The 21,962-nt window shown below is 45.8% G+C and overlaps 4 non-coding genes across 4 annotated transcripts; all 4 read right to left on the bottom strand.

The window, feature by feature from the left end:
* Positions 1 to 5,589: 5,589 nt before the first annotated feature.
* On the bottom strand, positions 5,590 to 5,672 carry TRNAL-CAG (transfer RNA leucine (anticodon CAG)). The gene has a single exon. It is a non-coding gene; the product is annotated as a tRNA-Leu (tRNA).
* Positions 5,673 to 12,874: 7,202 nt separating this feature from the next.
* TRNAL-CAG (transfer RNA leucine (anticodon CAG)) lies at positions 12,875 to 12,957 on the bottom strand. The gene has a single exon. It is a non-coding gene; the product is annotated as a tRNA-Leu (tRNA).
* Positions 12,958 to 15,302: 2,345 nt separating this feature from the next.
* Positions 15,303 to 15,385, bottom strand: TRNAL-CAG (transfer RNA leucine (anticodon CAG)). The gene has a single exon. It is a non-coding gene; the product is annotated as a tRNA-Leu (tRNA).
* Positions 15,386 to 17,730: 2,345 nt separating this feature from the next.
* On the bottom strand, positions 17,731 to 17,813 carry TRNAL-CAG (transfer RNA leucine (anticodon CAG)). The gene has a single exon. It is a non-coding gene; the product is annotated as a tRNA-Leu (tRNA).
* Positions 17,814 to 21,962: the final 4,149 nt, after the last annotated feature.

Here is a 21,962-nt window from a genome sequence, read left to right as displayed (position 1 = left end):
GGTACAGATTGAGTCCTCGACTGCCATGCTCAACGCGGCTGCAAGGATTCAGGGTGGATTGACTGAATGTGGCATTTCTTGTTGTGTACTATTCTTGTATACTGGTTTAGTATAGTATCTTTTTTTTTAGCAGCTATGTTTGTTTTGTATTGGTTAAGGAGAAATGTTGTGTTCGTCATGGGCACGCCTATGACGCACACCAAGGGAGGTAGGGAGTGTTAGTCTCCCCCAAGTTTTGGAGTTGGATGGTAGGCGCGGTGACGTGGAACCGGAGAGAATAAAAGGTCATGGAAGGTGTTCCTCGTGGCCAATGACTCTATATTATTCTCTGTGTATTTATTAAAACTTATTTGCGAAACAGGCACTGTGTGTGCACGATGCAACACACCCCTCCCGTGCCCTGAATACAGAAGTTAAAAACCAGCTGTGATTGGGACGCAGGGGACCCTGGTGCCACTGAACCTTCTGCACTGTGAACCTGCTGAACTATTGACAGCTGTGCTTTTGATATGTAGGGTCGAAACCTTTATCTCGGCCCCTCTATCACGATTTGTTGAAGATGCTGTGATTTCCTGCTTTACCGATTTACTGCGATTTAGCCAACTTCAGGCAATTAGTGCAAGCAACGGACAATAGATCTTATCGATAATTTACAGAAACTGTTGACATTGTTTTTGATAAGGGTGCTTGGAAAAAAAAAGTCCAAAAATGTATCCAGCTCGCAAAAGACACTTGTCAGAAGAGGGGTTTGAACCCACATCTCCAAGGGAGACTGTGACCTGAATGGAGCACCTTGGACCACCCGGCCATCCTGACACTCTTTACACCAGACTGATGGCTCAATTTCCAGCTTATAAACCAAAATGAGTGCCATGTACTGAGTGAATGTTATTTAATGTCCTCTGTATTTTCAATTCCAGACCTTCCTGCTCAGGGAAACAGTGGGATCTGAAGCTGATGAAGGAGAGAGGATGGATCATCCTGACAGTGGACCCTGTGGTGACTGCTACTAATTCTCAATCATCTACTACATGGGGTGTGGACTTGCAGAATTTTGAGCCAGTGCATATGGCCGGTGGTGACTGCTACTAATTCTCAATCATCTACTACAGGGGGTGTGGACATGCAGAATTTGGAGCCAGTTCAAGATTCAGATCAGGAGGTGCCTGGCTCCATACCAATCAAATCAGTGCCTCTGAGACAAGGACTTGAACGGTACAGTTTGAGTCCTCGACCGCCATGCTCAACGCGGCTGCAAGGATTCGGGGTGGATTGACTGAATGTGGCAGTTCTTGTTTTGTACTATTCTTGTATACTGGATTAGTATAGTATCTTTTTTTTGAGCAGCTATGTTTGTTTTGTATTGGTTAAGGAGAAATGTTGTGTTCGTCATGGGCACGCCTATGATGCACACCAAGGGAGGTAGGGAGTGTGAGTCTCCCCCGAGTTTTGGAGTTGGATGGTAGTGCGGTGACGTGGAACCGGAGAGAATAAAAGGTCAGGGAAGGTGTTCCTCGTGGCCAATGACTCTATATTATTCTCTGTGTATTTATTAAAACTTATCTGTGAAACAGGCACCGTGTGTGCACGATGCAACACAACCCTCCCATGCCCTGAATACAGAAGTTAAAAACCAGCTGTGATTGGGACGCAGGGGACCCTGGTGCCACTGAACCTTCTGCACTGTGATCCTGCTGAACTATTGACAGCTGCGCTCTTGATATGTAGGGTCGAAACCTTTATCTCTGCCCCTCTATCACGATTTGTTGAAGATGCTGTGATTTCCCGCTTTACCGATTTACTGAGATTTAGCCAACTTCAGGAAATTAGTGCAAGCAACGGACAATAGATCTTATCGATAATTTACAGAAACTGTTGACATTGTTTTTGATACGGGTGCTTGGAAAAAAAAAGTCCAAAAATGTATCCACCTCGCAAAAGACACTTGTCAGAAGTGGGATTCGAACCCACACCTCGAAAGGAGACTGCGACCTGAACGCATCGCCTTAGACCACTTGGCCATCCTGACATTCTTGACACTGCACTGATGGCTCAATTTCCACCTTATAAACCAAAATGAGTGCCATGTACTGAGTGAATGTTGTTTAATGTCCTCTGTATTTTCAATTCCAGACCTTCCTGCTCAGGGAAACAGTGGGATCTGAAGCTGATGAAGGAGAGAGGATGGATAATCCTGACAGTGGATCCGGTGGTGACTGCTACTAATTCTCAATCATCTACTACATGGGGTGTGGACATGCTGAATTTTGAGCCAGTGCACATGGCCGGTGGTGACTGCTACTAATTCTCAATCATCTACTACAGGGGGTGTGGACATGCAGAATTTGGAGCCAGTTCAAGATTCAGATAAGGAGGTGCCTGGCTCCATACCAATCAACTCAGTGCCTCTGAGACAAGGACTTGAACGGTACAGTTTGAGTCCTCGACCGCCATGCTCAACGCGGCTGCAAGGATTCGGGGTGGATTGACTGAATGTGGCATTTCTTGTTGTGTACTATTCTTGTATACTGGATTAGTATAGTATCTTTTTTTTGAGCAGCTATGTTTGTTTTGTATTGGTTAAGGAGAAATGTTGTGTTCGTCATGGGCACGCCTATGATGCACACCAAGGGAGGTAGGGAGTGTTAGTCTCCCCCGAGTTTTGGAGTTGGATAGTAGGCGCGGTGACGTGGAACCGGAGAGAATAAAAGGCCAGGGAAGGTGTTCCTCGTGGCCAATGACTCTATATTATTCTCTGTGTATTTATTAGAACTTATCTGCGAAATAGGCACCATGTGTGCACGATGCAACACACCCCTCCCAGGCCCTGAATACAGAAGTTAAAAACCAGCTGTGATTGGGACGCAGGGGACCCTGGTGCCACTGAACCTTCTGCACTGTGAACCTGCTGAACTATTGACAGCTGCGCTCTTGATATGTAGGGTCAAAACCTTTATCTCTGCTCCTCTATCACGATTTGTTGAAGATGCTGTGATTTCCCGCTTTACCGATTTACTGCGATTTAGCCAACTTCAGGAAATTAGTGCAAGCAACGGACAATAGATCTTATCGATAATTTACAGAAACTGTTGACATTGTTTTTGATACGGGTGCTTGGAAAAAAAAAGTCAAAATATGTATCCACCTCGCAAAAGACACTTGTCAGAAGTGGGATTCAAACCCACGCCTCCAAATGAGACTGCGACCTGAACGCAGTGCCTTAGACCACTCGGCCATCCTGACACTCGTGACACTGCACTGATGGCTCAATTTCCAGCTTATAAACCAAAATGAGTGCCATGTACTGAGTGAATGTTGTTTAATGTCCTCTGTATTTTCAATTCCAGACCTTCCTGCTCAGGGAAACAGTGGGATCTGAAGCTGATGAAGGAGAGAGGATGGATCATCCTGACAGTGGATCCGGTGGTGACTGCTACTAATTCTCAATCATCTACTACATGGGGTGTGGACATGCTGAATTTTGAGCCAGTGCACATGGCCGGTGGTGACTGCTACTAATTCTCAATCATCTACTACAGGGGGTTTGGACATGCAGAATTTGGAGCCAGTTCAAGATTCAGATCAGGAGGTGCCTGGCTCCATACCAATCAACTCAGTGCCTCTGAGACAAGGACTTGAACGGTACAGTTTGAGTCCTCGACCGCCATGCTCAACGCGGCTGCAAGGATTCGGGGTGGATTGACTGAATGTGGCATTTCTTGTTGTGTACTATTCTTGTATACTGGTTTAGTATAGTATCTTTTTTTTGAGCAGCTATGTTTGTTTTGTATTGGTTAAGGAGAAATGTTGTGTTCGTCATGGGCACGCCTATGATGCACACCAAGGGAGGTAGGGAGTGTTAGTCTCCCCCGAGTTTTGGAGTTGGATGGTAGGCGCGGTGACGTGGAACCGGAGAGAATAAAAGGTCAGGGAAGGTGTTCCTCGTGGCCAATGACTCTATATTATTCTCTGTGTATTTATTAAAACTTATTTGCGAAACAGGCACTGTGTGTGCACGATGCAACACACCCCTCCCATGCCCAGAATACAGAAGTTAAAAACCAGCTGTGATTGGGACGCAGGGGACCCTGGTGCCACTGAACCTTCTGCACAGTGAACCTGCTGAACTATGGACAGCTGTGCTTTTGATATGTAGGGTCGAAACCTTTATCTCGGCCCCTCTATCACGATTTGTTGAAGATGCTGTGATTTCCTGCTTTACCGATTTACTGCGATTTAGCCAACTTCAGGCAATTAGTGCAAGCAACGGACAATAGATCTTATCGATAATTTACAGAAACTGTTGACATTGTTTTTGATAAGGGTGCTTGGAAAAAAAAGTCCAAAAATGTATCCACCTCACAAAGACACTTGTCAGAAGATGGGTTTCAACCCACGTCTCCAAGGGAGACTGTGACCTGAATGCAGCACCTTAGACCACCCGGCCATCCTGACACTCTTGACACCAGACTGATGGCTCAATTTTCAGCTTATAAACCAAAATGAGTGCCATGTACTGAGTGAATGTTATTTAATGTCCTCTGTATTTTCAATTCCAGACCTTCCTGCTCAGGGAAACAGTGGGATCTGAAGCTGATGAAGGAGAGAGGATGGATCATCCTGACAGTGGACTCTGTGGTGGCTGCTACTAATTCTCAATCATCTACTACATGGGGTGTGGACTTGCAGAATTTTGAGCCAGTGCATATGGCCGGTGGTGACTGCTACTAATTCTCAAACATCTACTACAGGGGGTGTGGACATGCAGAATTTGGAGCCAGTTCAAGATTCAGATCAGGAGGTGCATGGCTCCATACCAATCAACTCAGTAACTCTGAGACAAGGACTTGAACGGTACAGTTTGAGTCCTCGACCGCCATGCTCAACGCGGCTGCAAGGATTCGGGGTGGATTGACTGAATGTGGTATTTATTGTTGTGTACTATTTTTGTATACTAGATTAGTATAGTATCTTTTTTTTGAGCAGCTATGTTTGTTTTGTATTGGTTAAGGAGAAATGTTGTGTTCGTCATGGGCACGCCCATGATGCACACCAAGGGAGGTAGGGAGTGTTAGTCTCCCCCGAGTTTTGGAGTTGGATGGTAGGTGCGGTGATGTGGAATCGGAGAGAATAAAAGGTAGGGGAAGGTGTTCCTCGTGGCCAAAGACTCCATATTATTCTTTGTGTATTTATTAAAACTTCTCTGCAAAACAGGCACTGTGTGTGCACGACGCAACACCCCCACCCCTCCCATCCCCTGAATACAGAAGTTAAAAACCAGGTCTGATTGGGACGCAGGGGACCCTGGTGCCACTGAACCTTCTGCACTGTGAACCTGCTGAACTATTGACAGCTGCGCTTTTGATATGTAGGGTCGAAACGTTTATATCGGCCCCTCTATCACGATTTGTTGAAGATGCTGTGATTTCCTGCTTTACCGATTTACTGCGATTTAGCCAACTTCAGGCAATTAGTGCAAGCAACGGAAAATAGATCTTATCGATAATTTACAGAAACTGTTGACATTGTTTTTGATACGGTGCTTGGGAAAAAAAAGTCCAAAAATGTATCCACCTCGCAAAATACACTTGTCAGAAGTGGGATTTGAACCCACACCTCCAAGGGAGGCTGCGACCTGAACGCAGCGCCTTAGACCACTCGGCCATCCTGACACTCTTCACACATCGCTCATGGCTCAATTTCGAGCGTATAAACCAAAATGAGTGCCATGTACTGAGTGAATGTTATTTAATGTCCTCTGTATTTTCAATTCCAGACCTTCCTGCTCAGGGAAACAGTGGGATCTGAAGCTGATGAAGGAGAGGATGGATCATCCTGACAGTGGATCCGGTGGTGACTGCTACTAATTCTCAATCATCTACTACATGGGGTGTGGACATGCTGAATTTTGAGCCAGTGCACATGGCCGGTGGTGACTGCTACTAATTCTCAATCATCTACTACAGGGGGTGTGGACATGCATAATTTGGAGCCAGTTCAAGATTCAGATCAGGAGGTGCCTGGCTCCATACCAATCAACTCAGTGCCTCTGAGACAAGGACTTGAATGGTACAGTTTGAGTCCTCGACCGCCATGCTCAACGCGGCTGCAAGGATTCGGGGTGTATTGACTGAATGTGGCATTTCTTGTTGTGTACTATTCTTGTATACTGGTTTAGTATAGTATCTTTTTTTTTAGCAGCTATGTTTGTTTTGTATTGGTTAAGGAGAAATGTTGTGTTTGTCATGGGCACGCCTATGATGCACACCAAGGGAGGTAGGGAGTGTTAGTCTCCCCCGAGTTTTGGAGTTGGATGGTAGGCGCGGTGACGTGGAATCGGAGAGAATAAAAGGTCAGGGAAGGTGTTCCTCGTGGCCAATGACTCTATATTATTCTCTGTGTATTTATTAAAACTTATTTGCGAAACAGGCACTGTGTGTGCACGATGCAACACACCCCTCCCATGCCCAGAATACAGAAGTTAAAAACCAGCTGTGATTGGGACGCAGGCGACCCTGGTGCCACTGAACCTTCTCCACTGTGAACCTGCTGAACTATGGACAGCTGTGCTTTTGATATGTAGGGTCGAAACCTTTATCTCGGCCCCTCTATCACGATTTGTTGAAGATGCTGTGATTTTCTGCTTTACCGATTTACTGCGATTTAGCCAACTTCAGGCAATTAGTGCAAGCAACGGACAATAGATCTTATCGATAATTTACAGAAACTGTTGACATTGTTTTTGATAAGGGTGCTTGGAAAAAAAAGTCCAAAAATGTATCCACCTCACAAAGACACTTGTCAGAAGATGGGTTTCAACCCACGTCTCCAAGGGAGACTGTGACCTGAATGCAGCACCTTAGACCACCCGGCCATCCTGACACTCTTGACACCAGACTGATGGCTCAATTTTCAGCTTATAAACCAAAATGAGTGCCATGTACTGAGTGAATGTTATTTAATGTCCTCTGTATTTTCAATTCCAGACCTTCCTGCTCAGGGAAACAGTGGGATCTGAAGCTGATGAAGGAGAGAGGATGGATCATCCTGACAGTGGACCCTGTGGTGGCTGCTACTAATTCTCAATCATCTACTACATGGGGTGTGGACTTGCAGAATTTTGAGCCAGTGCATATGGCCGGTGGTGACTGCTACTAATTCTCAAACATCTACTACAGGGGGTGTGGACATGCAGAATTTGGAGCCAGTTCAAGATTCAGATCAGGAGGTGCCTGGCTCCATACCAATCAACTCAGTGCCTCTGAGACAAGGACTTGAACGGTACAGTTTGAGTCCTCGACCACCATGCTCAACGCGGCTGCAAGGATTCGGGGTGGATTGACTGAATGTGGTATTTATTGTTGTGTACTATTTTTGTATACTAGATTAGTATAGTATCTTTTTTTTGAGCAGCTATGTTTGTTTTGTATTGGTTAAGGAGAAATGTTGTGTTCGTCATGGGCACGCCCATGATGCACACCAAGGGAGGTAGGGAGTGTTAGTCTCCCCCGAGTTTTGGAGTTGGATGGTAGGTGCGGTGATGTGGAATCGGAGAGAATAAAAGGTAGGGGAAGGTGTTCCTCGTGGCCAAAGACTCCATATTATTCTTTGTGTATTTATTAAAACTTCTCTGCAAAACAGGCACTGTGTGTGCACGACGCAACACCCCCACCCCTCCCATCCCCTGAATACAGAAGTTAAAAACCAGGTCTGATTGGGACGCAGGGGACCCTGGTGCCACTGAACCTTCTGCACTGTGAACCTGCTGAACTATTGACAGCTGCGCTTTTGATATGTAGGGTCGAAAACTTTATCTCAGCCCCTCTATCACGATTTGTTGAAGATGCTGTGATTTCCCGCTTTACCGATTTACTGCGATTTAGCCAACTTCAGGAAATTAGTGCAAGCAATGGACAATAGATCTTATCGATAATTCACAGAAACTGTTGACATTGTTTTTGATAAGGGTGCTTGGAAAAAAAAAGTCCAAAAATGTATCCACCTCGCAAAAGGCACTCGTCAGAAGTGGGATTCGAACCCACGCCTCCAAAGGAGACTGCGACCTGAACTCAGCACCTTAGACCACTCGGCCATCCTGACACTCTTGACACTGCACTGATGGCTCAATTTCCAGCTTATAAACCAAAATGAGTGCCCTGTACTGAGTGAATGTTGTTTAATGTCCTCTGTATTTTCAATTCCAGACCTTCCTGCTCAGGGAAACAGTGGGATCTGAAGCTGATGAAGGAGAGAGGATGGATCATCCTGACAGTGAATCCGGTGGTGACTGCTACTAATTCGCAATCATCGACTACTTGGGGTGTGGACATGCAGAAGTTTGAGCCAGTGCACATGGCTGGTGGTGACTGCAACTAATTCTCAATCATCTACTACAAGGGGTGTGGACATGCAGAATTTGGAGCCAGTTCAAGATTCAGATCAGGAGGTGCCTGGCTCCATACCAATCAACTCAGTGCCTCTGAGACAAGGACTTGAACGGTACAGTTTGAGTCCTCGACCGCCATGCTCAACGCGGCTGCAAGGATTCGGGGTGGATTGACTGAATGTGGCATTTCTTGTTGTGTACTATTCTTGAATACTGGATTAGTATAGTATCTTTTTTTTGAGCAGCTATGTTTGTTTTGTATTGGTTAAGGAGAAATGTTGTGTTCGTCATGGGCACGCCTATGATGCACACCAAGGGAGGTAGGGAGTGTTAGTCTCCCCCGAGTTTTGGAGTTGGATGGTAGGCGCGGTGACGTGGAACCGGAGAGAATAAAAGGTCAGGGAAGGTGTTCCTCGTGGCCAATGACTCTATATTATTCTCTGTGTATTTATTAAAACTTATCTGCGAAACAGGCACTGTGTGTGCACGATGCAACACACCCCTCCCATGCCCTGAATACAGAAGTTAAAAACCAGCTGTGATTGGGACGCAGGGGACCCTGGTGCCACTGAACCTTCTGCACTGTGATCCTGCTGAACTATTGACAGCTGCGCTCTTGATATGTAGGGTCGAAACCTTTATCTCTGCCCCTCCATCACGATTTGTTGAAGATGCTGTGATTTCCCGCTTTACCGATTTACTGAGATTTAGCCAACTTCAGGAAATTAGTGCAAGCAACGGACAATAGATCTTATCGATAATTTACAGAAACTGTTGACATTGTTTTTGATACGGGTGCTTGGAAAAAAAAAGTCCAAAAATGTATCCACCTCGCAAAAGACACTTGTCAGAAGTGGGATTCGAACCCACACCTCGAAAGGAGACTGCGACCTGAACGCATCGCCTTAGACCACTTGGCCATCCTGACACTCTTGACACTGCACTGATGGCTCAATTTCCACCTTATAAACCAAAATGAGTGCCATGTACTGAGTGAATGTTGTTTAATGTCCTCTGTATTTTCAATTCCAGACCTTCCTGCTCAGGGAAACAGTGGGATCTGAAGCTGATGAAGGAGAGAGGATGGATAATCCTGACAGTGGATCCGGTGGTGACTGCTACTAATTCTCAATCATCTACTACATGGGGTGTGGACATGCTGAATTTTGAGCCAGTGCACATGGCCGGTGGTGACTGCTACTAATTCTCAATCATCTACTACAGGGGGTGTGGACATGCAGAATTTGGAGCCAGTTCAAGATTCAGATAAGGAGGTGCCTGGCTCCATACCAATCAACTCAGTGCCTCTGAGACAAGGACTTGAACGGTACAGTTTGAGTCCTCGACCGCCATGCTCAACGCGGCTGCAAGGATTCGGGGTGGATTGACTGAATGTGGCATTTCTTGTTGTGTACTATTCTTGTATACTGGATTAGTATAGTATCTTTTTTTTGAGCAGCTATGTTTGTTTTGTATTGGTTAAGGAGAAATGTTGTGTTCGTCATGGGCACGCCTATGATGCACACCAAGGGAGGTAGGGAGTGTTAGTCTCCCCCGAGTTTTGGAGTTGGATAGTAGGCGCGGTGACGTGGAACCGGAGAGAATAAAAGGCCAGGGAAGGTGTTCCTCGTGGCCAATGACTCTATATTATTCTCTGTGTATTTATTAGAACTTATCTGCGAAATAGGCACCATGTGTGCACGATGCAACACACCCCTCCCAGGCCCTGAATACAGAAGTTAAAAACCAGCTGTGATTGGGACGCAGGGGACCCTGGTGCCACTGAACCTTCTGCACTGTGAACCTGCTGAACTATTGACAGCTGCGCTCTTGATATGTAGGGTCAAAACCTTTATCTCTGCTCCTCTATCACGATTTGTTGAAGATGCTGTGATTTCCCGCTTTACCGATTTACTGCGATTTAGCCAACTTCAGGAAATTAGTGCAAGCAACGGGCAATAGATCTTATCGATAATTTACAGAAACTGTTGACATTGTTTTTGATACGGATGCTTGGAAAAAAAAAGTCAAAATATGTATCCACCTCGCAAAAGACACTTGTCAGAAGTGGGATTCAAACCCACGCCTCCAAATGAGACTGCGACCTGAACGCAGTGCCTTAGACCACTCGGCCATCCTGACACTCGTGACACTGCACTGATGGCTCAATTTCCAGCTTATAAACCAAAATGAGTGCCATGTACTGAGTGAATGTTGTTTAATGTCCTCTGTATTTTCAATTCCAGACCTTCCTGCTCAGGGAAACAGTGGGATCTGAAGCTGATGAAGGAGAGAGGATGGATCATCCTGACAGTGGATCCGGTGGTGACTGCTACTAATTCTCAATCATCTACTACATGGGGTGTGGACATGCTGAATTTTGAGCCAGTGCACATGGCCGGTGGTGACTGCTACTAATTCTCAATCATCTACTACAGGGGGTTTGGACATGCAGAATTTGGAGCCAGTTCAAGATTCAGATCAGGAGGTGCCTGGCTCCATACCAATCAACTCAGTGCCTCTGAGACAAGGACTTGAACGGTACAGTTTGAGTCCTCGACCGCCATGCTCAACGCGGCTGCAAGGATTCGGGGTGGATTGACTGAATGTGGCATTTCTTGTTGTGTACTATTCTTGTATACTGGTTTAGTATAGTATCTTTTTTTTGAGCAGCTATGTTTGTTTTGTATTGGTTAAGGAGAAATGTTGTGTTCGTCATGGGCACGCCTATGATGCACACCAAGGGAGGTAGGGAGTGTTAGTCTCCCCCGAGTTTTGGAGTTGGATGGTAGGCGCGGTGACGTGGAACCGGAGAGAATAAAAGGTCAGGGAAGGTGTTCCTCGTGGCCAATGACTCTATATTATTCTCTGTGTATTTATTAAAACTTATTTGCGAAACAGGCACTGTGTGTGCACGATGCAACACACCCCTCCCATGCCCAGAATACAGAAGTTAAAAACCAGCTGTGATTGGGACGCAGGGGACCCTGGTGCCACTGAACCTTCTGCACAGTGAACCTGCTGAACTATGGACAGCTGTGCTTTTGATATGTAGGGTCGAAACCTTTATCTCGGCCCCTCTATCACGATTTGTTGAAGATGCTGTGATTTCCTGCTTTACCGATTTACTGCGATTTAGCCAACTTCAGGCAATTAGTGCAAGCAACGGACAATAGATCTTATCGATAATTTACAGAAACTGTTGACATTGTTTTTGATAAGGGTGCTTGGAAAAAAAAGTCCAAAAATGTATCCACCTCACAAAGACACTTGTCAGAAGATGGGTTTCAACCCACGTCTCCAAGGGAGACTGTGACCTGAATGCAGCACCTTAGACCACCCGGCCATCCTGACACTCTTGACACCAGACTGATGGCTCAATTTTCAGCTTATAAACCAAAATGAGTGCCATGTACTGAGTGAATGTTATTTAATGTCCTCTGTATTTTCAATTCCAGACCTTCCTGCTCAGGGAAACAGTGGGATCTGAAGCTGATGAAGGAGAGAGGATGGATCATCCTGACAGTGGACTCTGTGGTGGCTGCTACTAATTCTCAATCATCTACTACATGGGGTGTGGACTTGCAGAATTTTGAGCCAGTGCATATGGCCGGTGGTGACTGCTACTAATTCTCAAACATCTACTACAGGGGGTGTGGACATGCAGAATTTGGAGCCAGTTCAAGATTCAGATCAGGAGGTGCATGGCTCCATACCAATCAACTCAGTGCCTCTGAGACAAGGACTTGAACGGTACAGTTTGAGTCCTCGACCGCCATGCTCAACGCGGCTGCAAGGATTCGGGGTGGATTGACTGAATGTGGTATTTATTGTTGTGTACTATTTTTGTATACTAGATTAGTATAGTATCTTTTTTTTGAGCAGCTATGTTTGTTTTGTATTGGTTAAGGAGAAATGTTGTGTTCGTCATGGGCACGCCCATGATGCACACCAAGGGAGGTAGGGAGTGTTAGTCTCCCCCGAGTTTTGGAGTTGGATGGTAGGTGCGGTGATGTGGAATCGGAGAGAATAAAAGGTAGGGGAAGGTGTTCCTCGTGGCCAAAGACTCCATATTATTCTTTGTGTATTTATTAAAACTTCTCTGCAAAACAGGCACTGTGTGTGCACGACGCAACACCCCCACCCCTCCCATCCCCTGAATACAGAAGTTAAAAACCAGGTCTGATTGGGACGCAGGGGACCCTGGTGCCACTGAACCTTCTGCACTGTGAACCTGCTGAACTATTGACAGCTGCGCTTTTGATATGTAGGGTCGAAACGTTTATATCGGCCCCTCTATCACGATTTGTTGAAGATGCTGTGATTTCCTGCTTTACCGATTTACTGCGATTTAGCCAACTTCAGGCAATTAGTGCAAGCAACGGAAAATAGATCTTATCGATAATTTACAGAAACTGTTGACATTGTTTTTGATACAGTGCTTGGGAAAAAAAAGTCCAAAAATGTATCCACCTCGCAAAATACACTTGTCAGAAGTGGGATTTGAACCCACACCTCCAAGGGAGGCTGCGACCTGAACGCAGCGCCTTAGACCACTCGGCCATCCTGACACTCTTCACACATCGCTCATGGCTCAATTTCGAGCGTATAAACCAAAATGAGTGCCATGTACTGAGTGAATGTTATTTAATGTCCTCTGTATTTTCAATTCCAGACCTTCCTGCTCAGGGAAACAGTGGGATCTGAAGCTGATGAAGGAGAGGATGGATCATCCTGACAGTGGATCCGGTGGTGACTGCTACTAATTCTCAATCATCTACTACATGGGGTGTGGACATGCTGAATTTTGAGCCAGTGCACATGGCCGGTGGTGACTGCTACTAATTCTCAATCATCTACTACAGGGGGTGTGGACATGCAGAATTTGGAGCCAGTTCAAGATTCAGATCAGGAGGTGCCTGGCTCCATACCAATCAACTCAGTGCCTCTGAGACAAGGACTTGAATGGTACAGTTTGAGTCCTCGACCGCCATGCTCAACGCGGCTGCAAGGATTCGGGGTGGATTGACTGAATGTGGCATTTCTTGTTGTGTACTATTCTTGTATACTGGTTTAGTATAGTATCTTTTTTTTTAGCAGCTATGTTTGTTTTGTATTGGTTAAGGAGAAATGTTGTGTTTGTCATGGGCACGCCTATGATGCACACCAAGGGAGGTAGGGAGTGTTAGTCTCCCCCGAGTTTTGGAGTTGGATGGTAGGCGCGGTGACGTGGAATCGGAGAGAATAAAAGGTCAGGGAAGGTGTTCCTCGTGGCCAATGACTCTATATTATTCTCTGTGTATTTATTAAAACTTATTTGCGAAACAGGCACTGTGTGTGCACGATGCAACACACCCCTCCCATGCCCAGAATACAGAAGTTAAAAACCAGCTGTGATTGGGACGCAGGCGACCCTGGTGCCACTGAACCTTCTCCACTGTGAACCTGCTGAACTATGGACAGCTGTGCTTTTGATATGTAGGGTCGAAACCTTTATCTCGGCCCCTCTATCACGATTTGTTGAAGATGCTGTGATTTCCTGCTTTACCGATTTACTGCGATTTAGCCAACTTCAGGCAATTAGTGCAAGCAACGGACAATAGATCTTATCGATAATTTACAGAAACTGTTGACATTGTTTTTGATAAGGGTGCTTGGAAAAAAAAGTCCAAAAATGTATCCACCTCACAAAGACACTTGTCAGAAGATGGGTTTCAACCCACGTCTCCAAGGGAGACTGTGACCTGAATGCAGCACCTTAGACCACCCGGCCATCCTGACACTCTTGACACCAGACTGATGGCTCAATTTTCAGCTTATAAACCAAAATGAGTGCCATGTACTGAGTGAATGTTATTTAATGTCCTCTGTATTTTCAATTCCAGACCTTCCTGCTCAGGGAAACAGTGGGATCTGAAGCTGATGAAGGAGAGAGGATGGATCATCCTGACAGTGGACCCTGTGGTGGCTGCTACTAATTCTCAATCATCTACTACATGGGGTGTGGACTTGCAGAATTTTGAGCCAGTGCATATGGCCGGTGGTGACTGCTACTAATTCTCAAACATCTACTACAGGGGGTGTGGACATGCAGAATTTGGAGCCAGTTCAAGATTCAGATCAGGAGGTGCCTGGCTCCATACCAATCAACTCAGTGCCTCTGAGACAAGGACTTGAACGGTACAGTTTGAGTCCTCGACCACCATGCTCAACGCGGCTGCAAGGACTCGGGGTGGATTGACTGAATGTGGTATTTATTGTTGTGTACTATTTTTGTATACTAGATTAGTATAGTATCTTTTTTTTGAGCAGCTATGTTTGTTTTGTATTGGTTAAGGAGAAATGTTGTGTTCGTCATGGGCACGCCCATGATGCACACCAAGGGAGGTAGGGAGTGTTAGTCTCCCCCGAGTTTTGGAGTTGGATGGTAGGTGCGGTGATGTGGAATCGGAGAGAATAAAAGGTAGGGGAAGGTGTTCCTCGTGGCCAAAGACTCCATATTATTCTTTGTGTATTTATTAAAACTTCTCTGCAAAACAGGCACTGTGTGTGCACGACGCAACACCCCCACCCCTCCCATCCCCTGAATACAGAAGTTAAAAACCAGGTCTGATTGGGACGCAGGGGACCCTGGTGCCACTGAACCTTCTGCACTGTGAACCTGCTGAACTATTGACAGCTGCGCTTTTGATATGTAGGGTCGAAAACTTTATCTCGGCCCCTCTATCACGATTTGTTGAAGATGCTGTGATTTCCCGCTTTACCGATTTACTGCGATTTAGCCAACTTCAGGAAATTAGTGCAAGCAATGGACAATAGATCTTATCGATAATTCACAGAAACTGTTGACATTGTTTTTGATAAGGGTGCTTGGAAAAAAAAAGTCCAAAAATGTATCCACCTCGCAAAAGGCACTCGTCAGAAGTGGGATTCGAACCCACGCCTCCAAAGGAGACTGCGACCTGAACGCAGCACCTTAGACCACTCGGCCATCCTGACACTCTTGACACTGCACTGATGGCTCAATTTCCAGCTTATAAACCAAAATGAGTGCCCTGTACTGAGTGAATGTTGTTTAATGTCCTCTGTATTTTCAATTCCAGACCTTCCTGCTCAGGGAAACAGTGGGATCTGAAGCTGATGAAGGAGAGAGGATGGATCATCCTGACAGTGAATCCGGTGGTGACTGCTACTAATTCGCAATCATCGACTACTTGGGGTGTGGACATGCAGAAGTTTGAGCCAGTGCACATGGCTGGTGGTGACTGCAACTAATTCTCAATCATCTACTACAAGGGGTGTGGACATGCAGAATTTGGAGCCAGTTCAAGATTCAGATCAGGAGGTGCCTGGCTCCATACCAATCAACTCAGTGCCTCTGAGACAAGGACTTGAACGGTACAGTTTGAGTCCTCGACCGCCATGCTCAACGCGGCTGCAAGGATTCGGGGTGGATTGACTGAATGTGGCATTTCTTGTTGTGTACTATTCTTGAATACTGGATTAGTATAGTATCTTTTTTTTGAGCAGCTATGTTTGTTTTGTATTGGTTAAGGAGAAATGTTGTGTTCGTCATGGGCACGCCTATGATGCACACCAAGGGAGGTAGGGAGTGTTAGTCTCCCCCGAGTTTTGGAGTTGGATGGTAGGCGCGGTGACGTGGAACCGGAGAGAATAAAAGGTCAGGGAAGGTGTTCCTCGTGGCCAATGACTCTATATTATTCTCTGTGTATTTATTAAAACTTATCTGCAAAACAGGCACCGTGTGTTCACGATGCAACACACCCCTCCCATGCCCTGAATACAGAAGTTAAAAACCAGCTGTGATTGGGACGCAGGGGACTCTGGTGCCACTGAACCTTCTGCACTGTGAACCTGCTGAACTATTGACAGATGCGCTCTTGATATGTAGGGTCGAAACCTTTATCTCTGCCCCTCTATCACGATTTGTTGAAGATGCTGTGATTTCCCGCTTTACCGATTTACTGCGATTTAGCCAACTTCAGGAAATTAGTGCAAGCAACGGACAATAGATCTTATCGATAATTTACAGAAACTGTTGACATTGTTTTTGATACAGGTGCTTGGAAAAAAAAAGTCCAAAAATGTATCCACCTCGCAAAAGACACTAGTCAGAAGTGGGATTCAAACCCACGCCTCCAAAGGAGACTGCGACCTGAACTCAGCGCCTTAGACCACTCGGCCATCCTGATACTCTTGACACTGCACTGATGGCTCAATTTCCAGCTTATAAACCAAAATGAGTGCCATGTACTGAGTGAATGTTGTTTAATGTCCTCTGTATTTTCAATTCCAGACCTTCCTGCTCAGGGAAACAGTGGGATCTGAAGCTGATGAAGGAGAGAGGATGGATCATCCTGACAGTGAATCCGGTGGTGACTGCTACTAATTCTCAATCATCGACTACTTGGGGTGTGGACATGCAGAAGTTTGAGCCAGTGCACATGGCCGGTGGTGACTGCTACTAATTCTCAATCATCTACTACAAGGGGTGTGGACATGCAGAATTTGGAGCCAGTTCAAGATTCAGATCAGGAGGTGCCTGGCTCCATACCAATCAACTCAGTGCCTCTGAGACAAGGACTTGAACGGTACAGTTTGAATCCTCGACCGCCATGCTCAACGCGGCTGCAAGGATTCGGGGTGGATTGACTGAATGTGGCATTTCTTGTTTTGTACTATTCTTGTATACTGGATTAGTATAGTATCTTTTTTTTAAGCAGCTATGTTTGTTTTGTATTGGTTAAGGAGAAATGTTGTGTTCGTCATGGGCACGCCTATGATGCACACCAAGGGAGGTACGGAGTGTTAGTCTCCCCCGAGTTTTGGAGTTGGATGGTAGGCGCGGTGACGTGGAACCGGAGAGAATAAAAGGCCAGGGAAGGTGTTCCTCGTGGCCAATGACTCTATATTATTCTCTGTGTATTTATTAAAACTTATCTGCGAAACAGGCACCATGTGTGCACGATGCAACACACCCCTCCCATGCCCTGAATACAGAAGTTAAAAACCAGCTGTGATTGGGACGCAGGGGACCCTGGTGCCACTGAACCTTCTGCACTGTGAACCTGCTGAACTATTGACAGCTGCGCTCTTGATATGTAGGGTCGAAACCTTTATCTCTGCCCCTCTATCACGATTTGTTGAATATGCTGTGATTTCCCGCTTTACCGATTTACTGCGATTTAGCCAACTTCAGGAAATTAGTGCAAGCAACGGACAATAGATCTTATCGATAATTTACAGAAACTGTTGACATTGTTTTTGATACGGGTGCTTGGCAAAAAAAAGTCCAAAAATGTATCCACCTCGCAAAAGGCACTTGTCAGAAGTGGGATTCGAACCCACGCCTCCAAAGGAGACTGCGACCTGAACGCAGCGCCTTAGACCACTCGGCCATCCTGACACTCTTGACACTGCACTGATGGCTCAATTTCCAGCTTATAAACCAAAATGAGTGCCATGTACTGAGTGAATGTTGTTTAATGTCCTCTGTATTTTCAATTCCAGACCTTCCTGCTCAGGGAAACAGTGGGATCTGAAGCTGATGAAGGAGAGAGGATGGATCATCCTGACAGTGGATCCGGTGGTGACTGCTACTAATTCTCAATCATCTACTACATGGGGTGTGGACATGCTGAATTTTGAGCCAGTGCACATGGCCGGTGGTGACTGCTACTAATTCTCAATCATCTACTACAGGGGGTGTGGACATGCAGAATTTGGAGCCAGTTCAACATTCAGATCAGGAGGTGCCTGGCTCCATACCAATCAACTCAGTGCCTCTGAGACAAGGACTTGAACGGTACAGTTTGAGTCCTCGACCGCCATGCTCAACGCGGCTGCAAGGATTCGGGGTGGATTGACTGAATGTGGCATTTCTTGTTGTGTACTATTCTTGTATACTGGTTTAGTATAGTATCTTTTTTTTTAGCAGCTATGTTTGTTTTGTATTGGTTAAGGAGAAATGTTGTGTTCGTCATGGGCACGCCTATGATGCACACCAAGGGAGGTAGGGAGTGTTAGTCTCCCCCGAGTTTTGGAGTTGGATGGTAGGCGCGGTGACGTGGAACCGGAGAGAATAAAAGGTCAGGGAAGGTGTTCCTCGTGGCCAATGACTCTATATTATTCTCTGTGTATTTATTAAAACTTATTTGCGAAACAGGCACTGTGTGTGCACGATGCAACACACCCCTCCCATGCCCTGAATACAGAAGTTAAAAACCAGCTGTGATTGGGACGCAGGGGACCCTGGTGCCACTGAACCTTCTGCACTGTGAACCTGCTGAACTATGGACAGCTGTGCTTTTGATATGTAGGGTCGAAACCTTTATCTCGGCCCCTCTATCACGATTTGTTGAAGATGCTGTGATTTCCTGCTTTACCGATTTACTGCGATTTAGCCAACTTCAGGCAATTAGTGCAACCAACGGACAATAGATCTTATCGATAATATACAGAAACTGTTGACATTGTTTTTGATAAGGGTGCTTGGAAAAAAAAGTCAAAAAATGTATCCACCTCGCATAGACACTTGTCAGAAGAGGGGTTTGAACCCACGTCTCCAAGGGAGACTGTGACTTGAATGCAGCACCTTAGACCACCCAGCCATCCTGACACTCTTGACACCAGACTGATGGCTCAATTTCCAGCTTATAAACCAAAATGAGTGCCATGTACTGAGTGAATGTTATTTAATGTCCTCTGTATTTTCAATTCCAGACCTTCCTGCTCAGGGAAACAGTGGGATCTGAAGCTGATGAAGGAGAGAGGATGGATCATCCTGACAGTGGACCCTGTGGTGACTGCTACTAATTCTCAATCATCTACTACATGGGGTGTGGACTTGCAGAATTTTGAGCCAGTGCATATGGCCGGTGGTGACTGCTACTAATTCTCAATCATCTACTACAGGGGGTGTGGACATGCAGAATTTGGAGCCAGTTCAAGATTCAGATCAAGAGGTGCCTGGCTCCATACCAATCAACTCAGTGCCTCTGAGACAAGCACTTGAACGGTACAGTTTGAGTCCTCGACCGCCATGCTCAACGCGGCTGCAAGGATTCGGGGTGGATTGACTGAATGTGGTATTTATTGTTGTGTACTATTCTTGTATACTGGATTAGTATAGTATCTTTTTTTTGAGCAGCTATGTTTGTTTTGTATTGGTTAAGGAGAAATGTTGTGTTCGTCATGGGCACGCCCATGATGCACACCAAGGGAGGTAGGGAGTGTTAGTCTCCCCCGAGTTTTGGAGTTGGATGGTAGGTGCGGTGATTTGGAATCAGAGAGAATAAAAGGTAGGGGAAGGTGTTCCTCGTGGCCAAAGACTCCATATTATTCTTTGTGTATTTATTAAAACTTCTCTGCAAAACAGGCACTGTGTGTGCACGACGCAACACCCCCACCCCTCCCATCCCCTGAATACAGAAGTTAAAAACCAGCTCTGATTGGGACGCAGGGGACCCTGGTGCCACTGAACCTTCTGCACTGTGAACCTGCTGAACTATTGACAGCTGCGCTTTTGATATGTAGGGTCGAAACCTTTATCTCGGCCCCTCTATCACGATTTGTTGAAGATGCTGTGATTTCCTGCTTTACCGATTTACTGCGATTTAGCCAACTTCAGGCAATTAGTGCAAGCAACGGAAAATAGATCTTATCGATAATTTACAGAAACTGTTGACATTGTTTTTGATACGGTGCTTGGGAAAAAAAAGTCCAAAAATGTATCCACCTCGCTAAATACACTTGTCAGAAGTGGGATTTGAACCCACACCTCCAAGGGAAGCTGCGACCTGAACGCAGCGCCTTAGACCACTCGGCCATCCTGACACTCTTGACACTGCACTGATGGCTCAATTTCCAGCTTATAAACCAAAATGAGTGCCCTGTACTGAGTGAATGTTGTTTAATGTCCTCTGTATTTTCAATTCCAGACCTTCCTGCTCAGGGAAACAGTGGGATCTGAAGCTGATGAAGGAGAGAGGATGGATCATCCTGACAGTGAATCCGGTGGTGACTGCTACTAATTCGCAATCATCGACTACTTGGGGTGTGGACATGCAGAAGTTTGAGCCAGTGCACATGGCTGGTGGTGACTGCAACTAATTCTCAATCATCTACTACATGGGGTGTGGACATGCAGAATTTGGAGCCAGTTCAAGATTCAGATCAGGAGGTGCCTGGCTCCATACCAATCAACTCAGTGCCTCTGAGACAAGGACTTGAACGGTACAGTTTGAGTCCTCGACCGCCATGCTCAACGCGGCTGCAAGGATTCGGGGTGGATTGACTAAATGTGGCATTTCTTGTTGTGTACTATTCTTGTATACTGGATTAGTATAGTATCTTTTTTTTGAGCAGCTATGTTTGTTTTGTATTGGTTAAGGAGAAATGTTGTGTTCGTCATGGGCACGCCTATGATGCACACCAAGGGAGGTAGGGAGTGTTAGTCTCCCCCGAGTTTTGGAGTTGGATGGTAGGCGCGGTGACGTGGAACCGGAGAGAATAAAAGGTCAGGGAAGGTGTTCCTCGTGGCCAATGACTCTATATTATTCTCTGTGTATTTATTAAAACTTATCTGCAAAACAGGCACCGTGTGTGCACGATGCAACACACCCCTCCCATGCCCTGAATACAGAAGTTAAAAACCAGCTGTGATTGGGACGCAGGGGACCCTGGTGCCACTGAACCTTCTGCACAGTGAACCTGCTGAACTATGGACAGCTGTGCTTTTGATATGTAGGGTCGAAACCTTTATCTCGGCCCCTCTATCACGATTTGTTGAAGATGCTGTGATTTCCTGCTTTACCGATTTACTGCGATTTAGCCAACTTCAGGCAATTAGTGCAAGCAACGGACAATAGATCTTATCGATAATTTACAGAAACTGTTGACATTGTTTTTGATAAGGGTGCTTGGAAAAAAAAGTCCAAAAATGTATCCACCTCACAAAGACACTTGTCAGAAGATGGGTTTCAACCCACGTCTCCAAGGGAGACTGTGACCTGAATGCAGCACCTTAGACCACCCGGCCATCCTGACACTCTTGACACCAGACTGATGGCTCAATTTTCAGCTTATAAACCAAAATGAGTGCCATGTACTGAGTGAATGTTATTTAATGTCCTCTGTATTTTCAATTCCAGACCTTCCTGCTCAGGGAAACAGTGGGATCTGAAGCTGATGAAGGAGAGAGGATGGATCATCCTGACAGTGGACCCTGTGGTGGCTGCTACTAATTCTCAATCATCTACTACATGGGGTGTGGACTTGCAGAATTTTGAGCCAGTGCATATGGCCGGTGGTGACTGCTACTAATTCTCAAACATCTACTACAGGGGGTGTGGACATGCAGAATTTGGAGCCAGTTCAAGATTCAGATCAGGAGGTGCATGGCTCCATACCAATCAACTCAGTGCCTCTGAGACAAGGACTTGAACGGTACAGTTTGAGTCCTCGACCGCCATGCTCAACGCGGCTGCAAGGATTCGGGGTGGATTGACTGAATGTGGTATTTATTGTTGTGTACTATTTTTGTATACTAGATTAG

Source organism: Pleurodeles waltl, unplaced genomic scaffold (assembly GCF_031143425.1).
Source record: "Pleurodeles waltl isolate 20211129_DDA unplaced genomic scaffold, aPleWal1.hap1.20221129 scaffold_39, whole genome shotgun sequence".
Classification (NCBI taxonomy): Eukaryota; Metazoa; Chordata; class Amphibia; order Caudata; family Salamandridae; genus Pleurodeles; species Pleurodeles waltl.
Note: the sequence above shows the minus strand (reverse complement) of the source record. Positions and strands in the feature narration are given on the sequence as shown.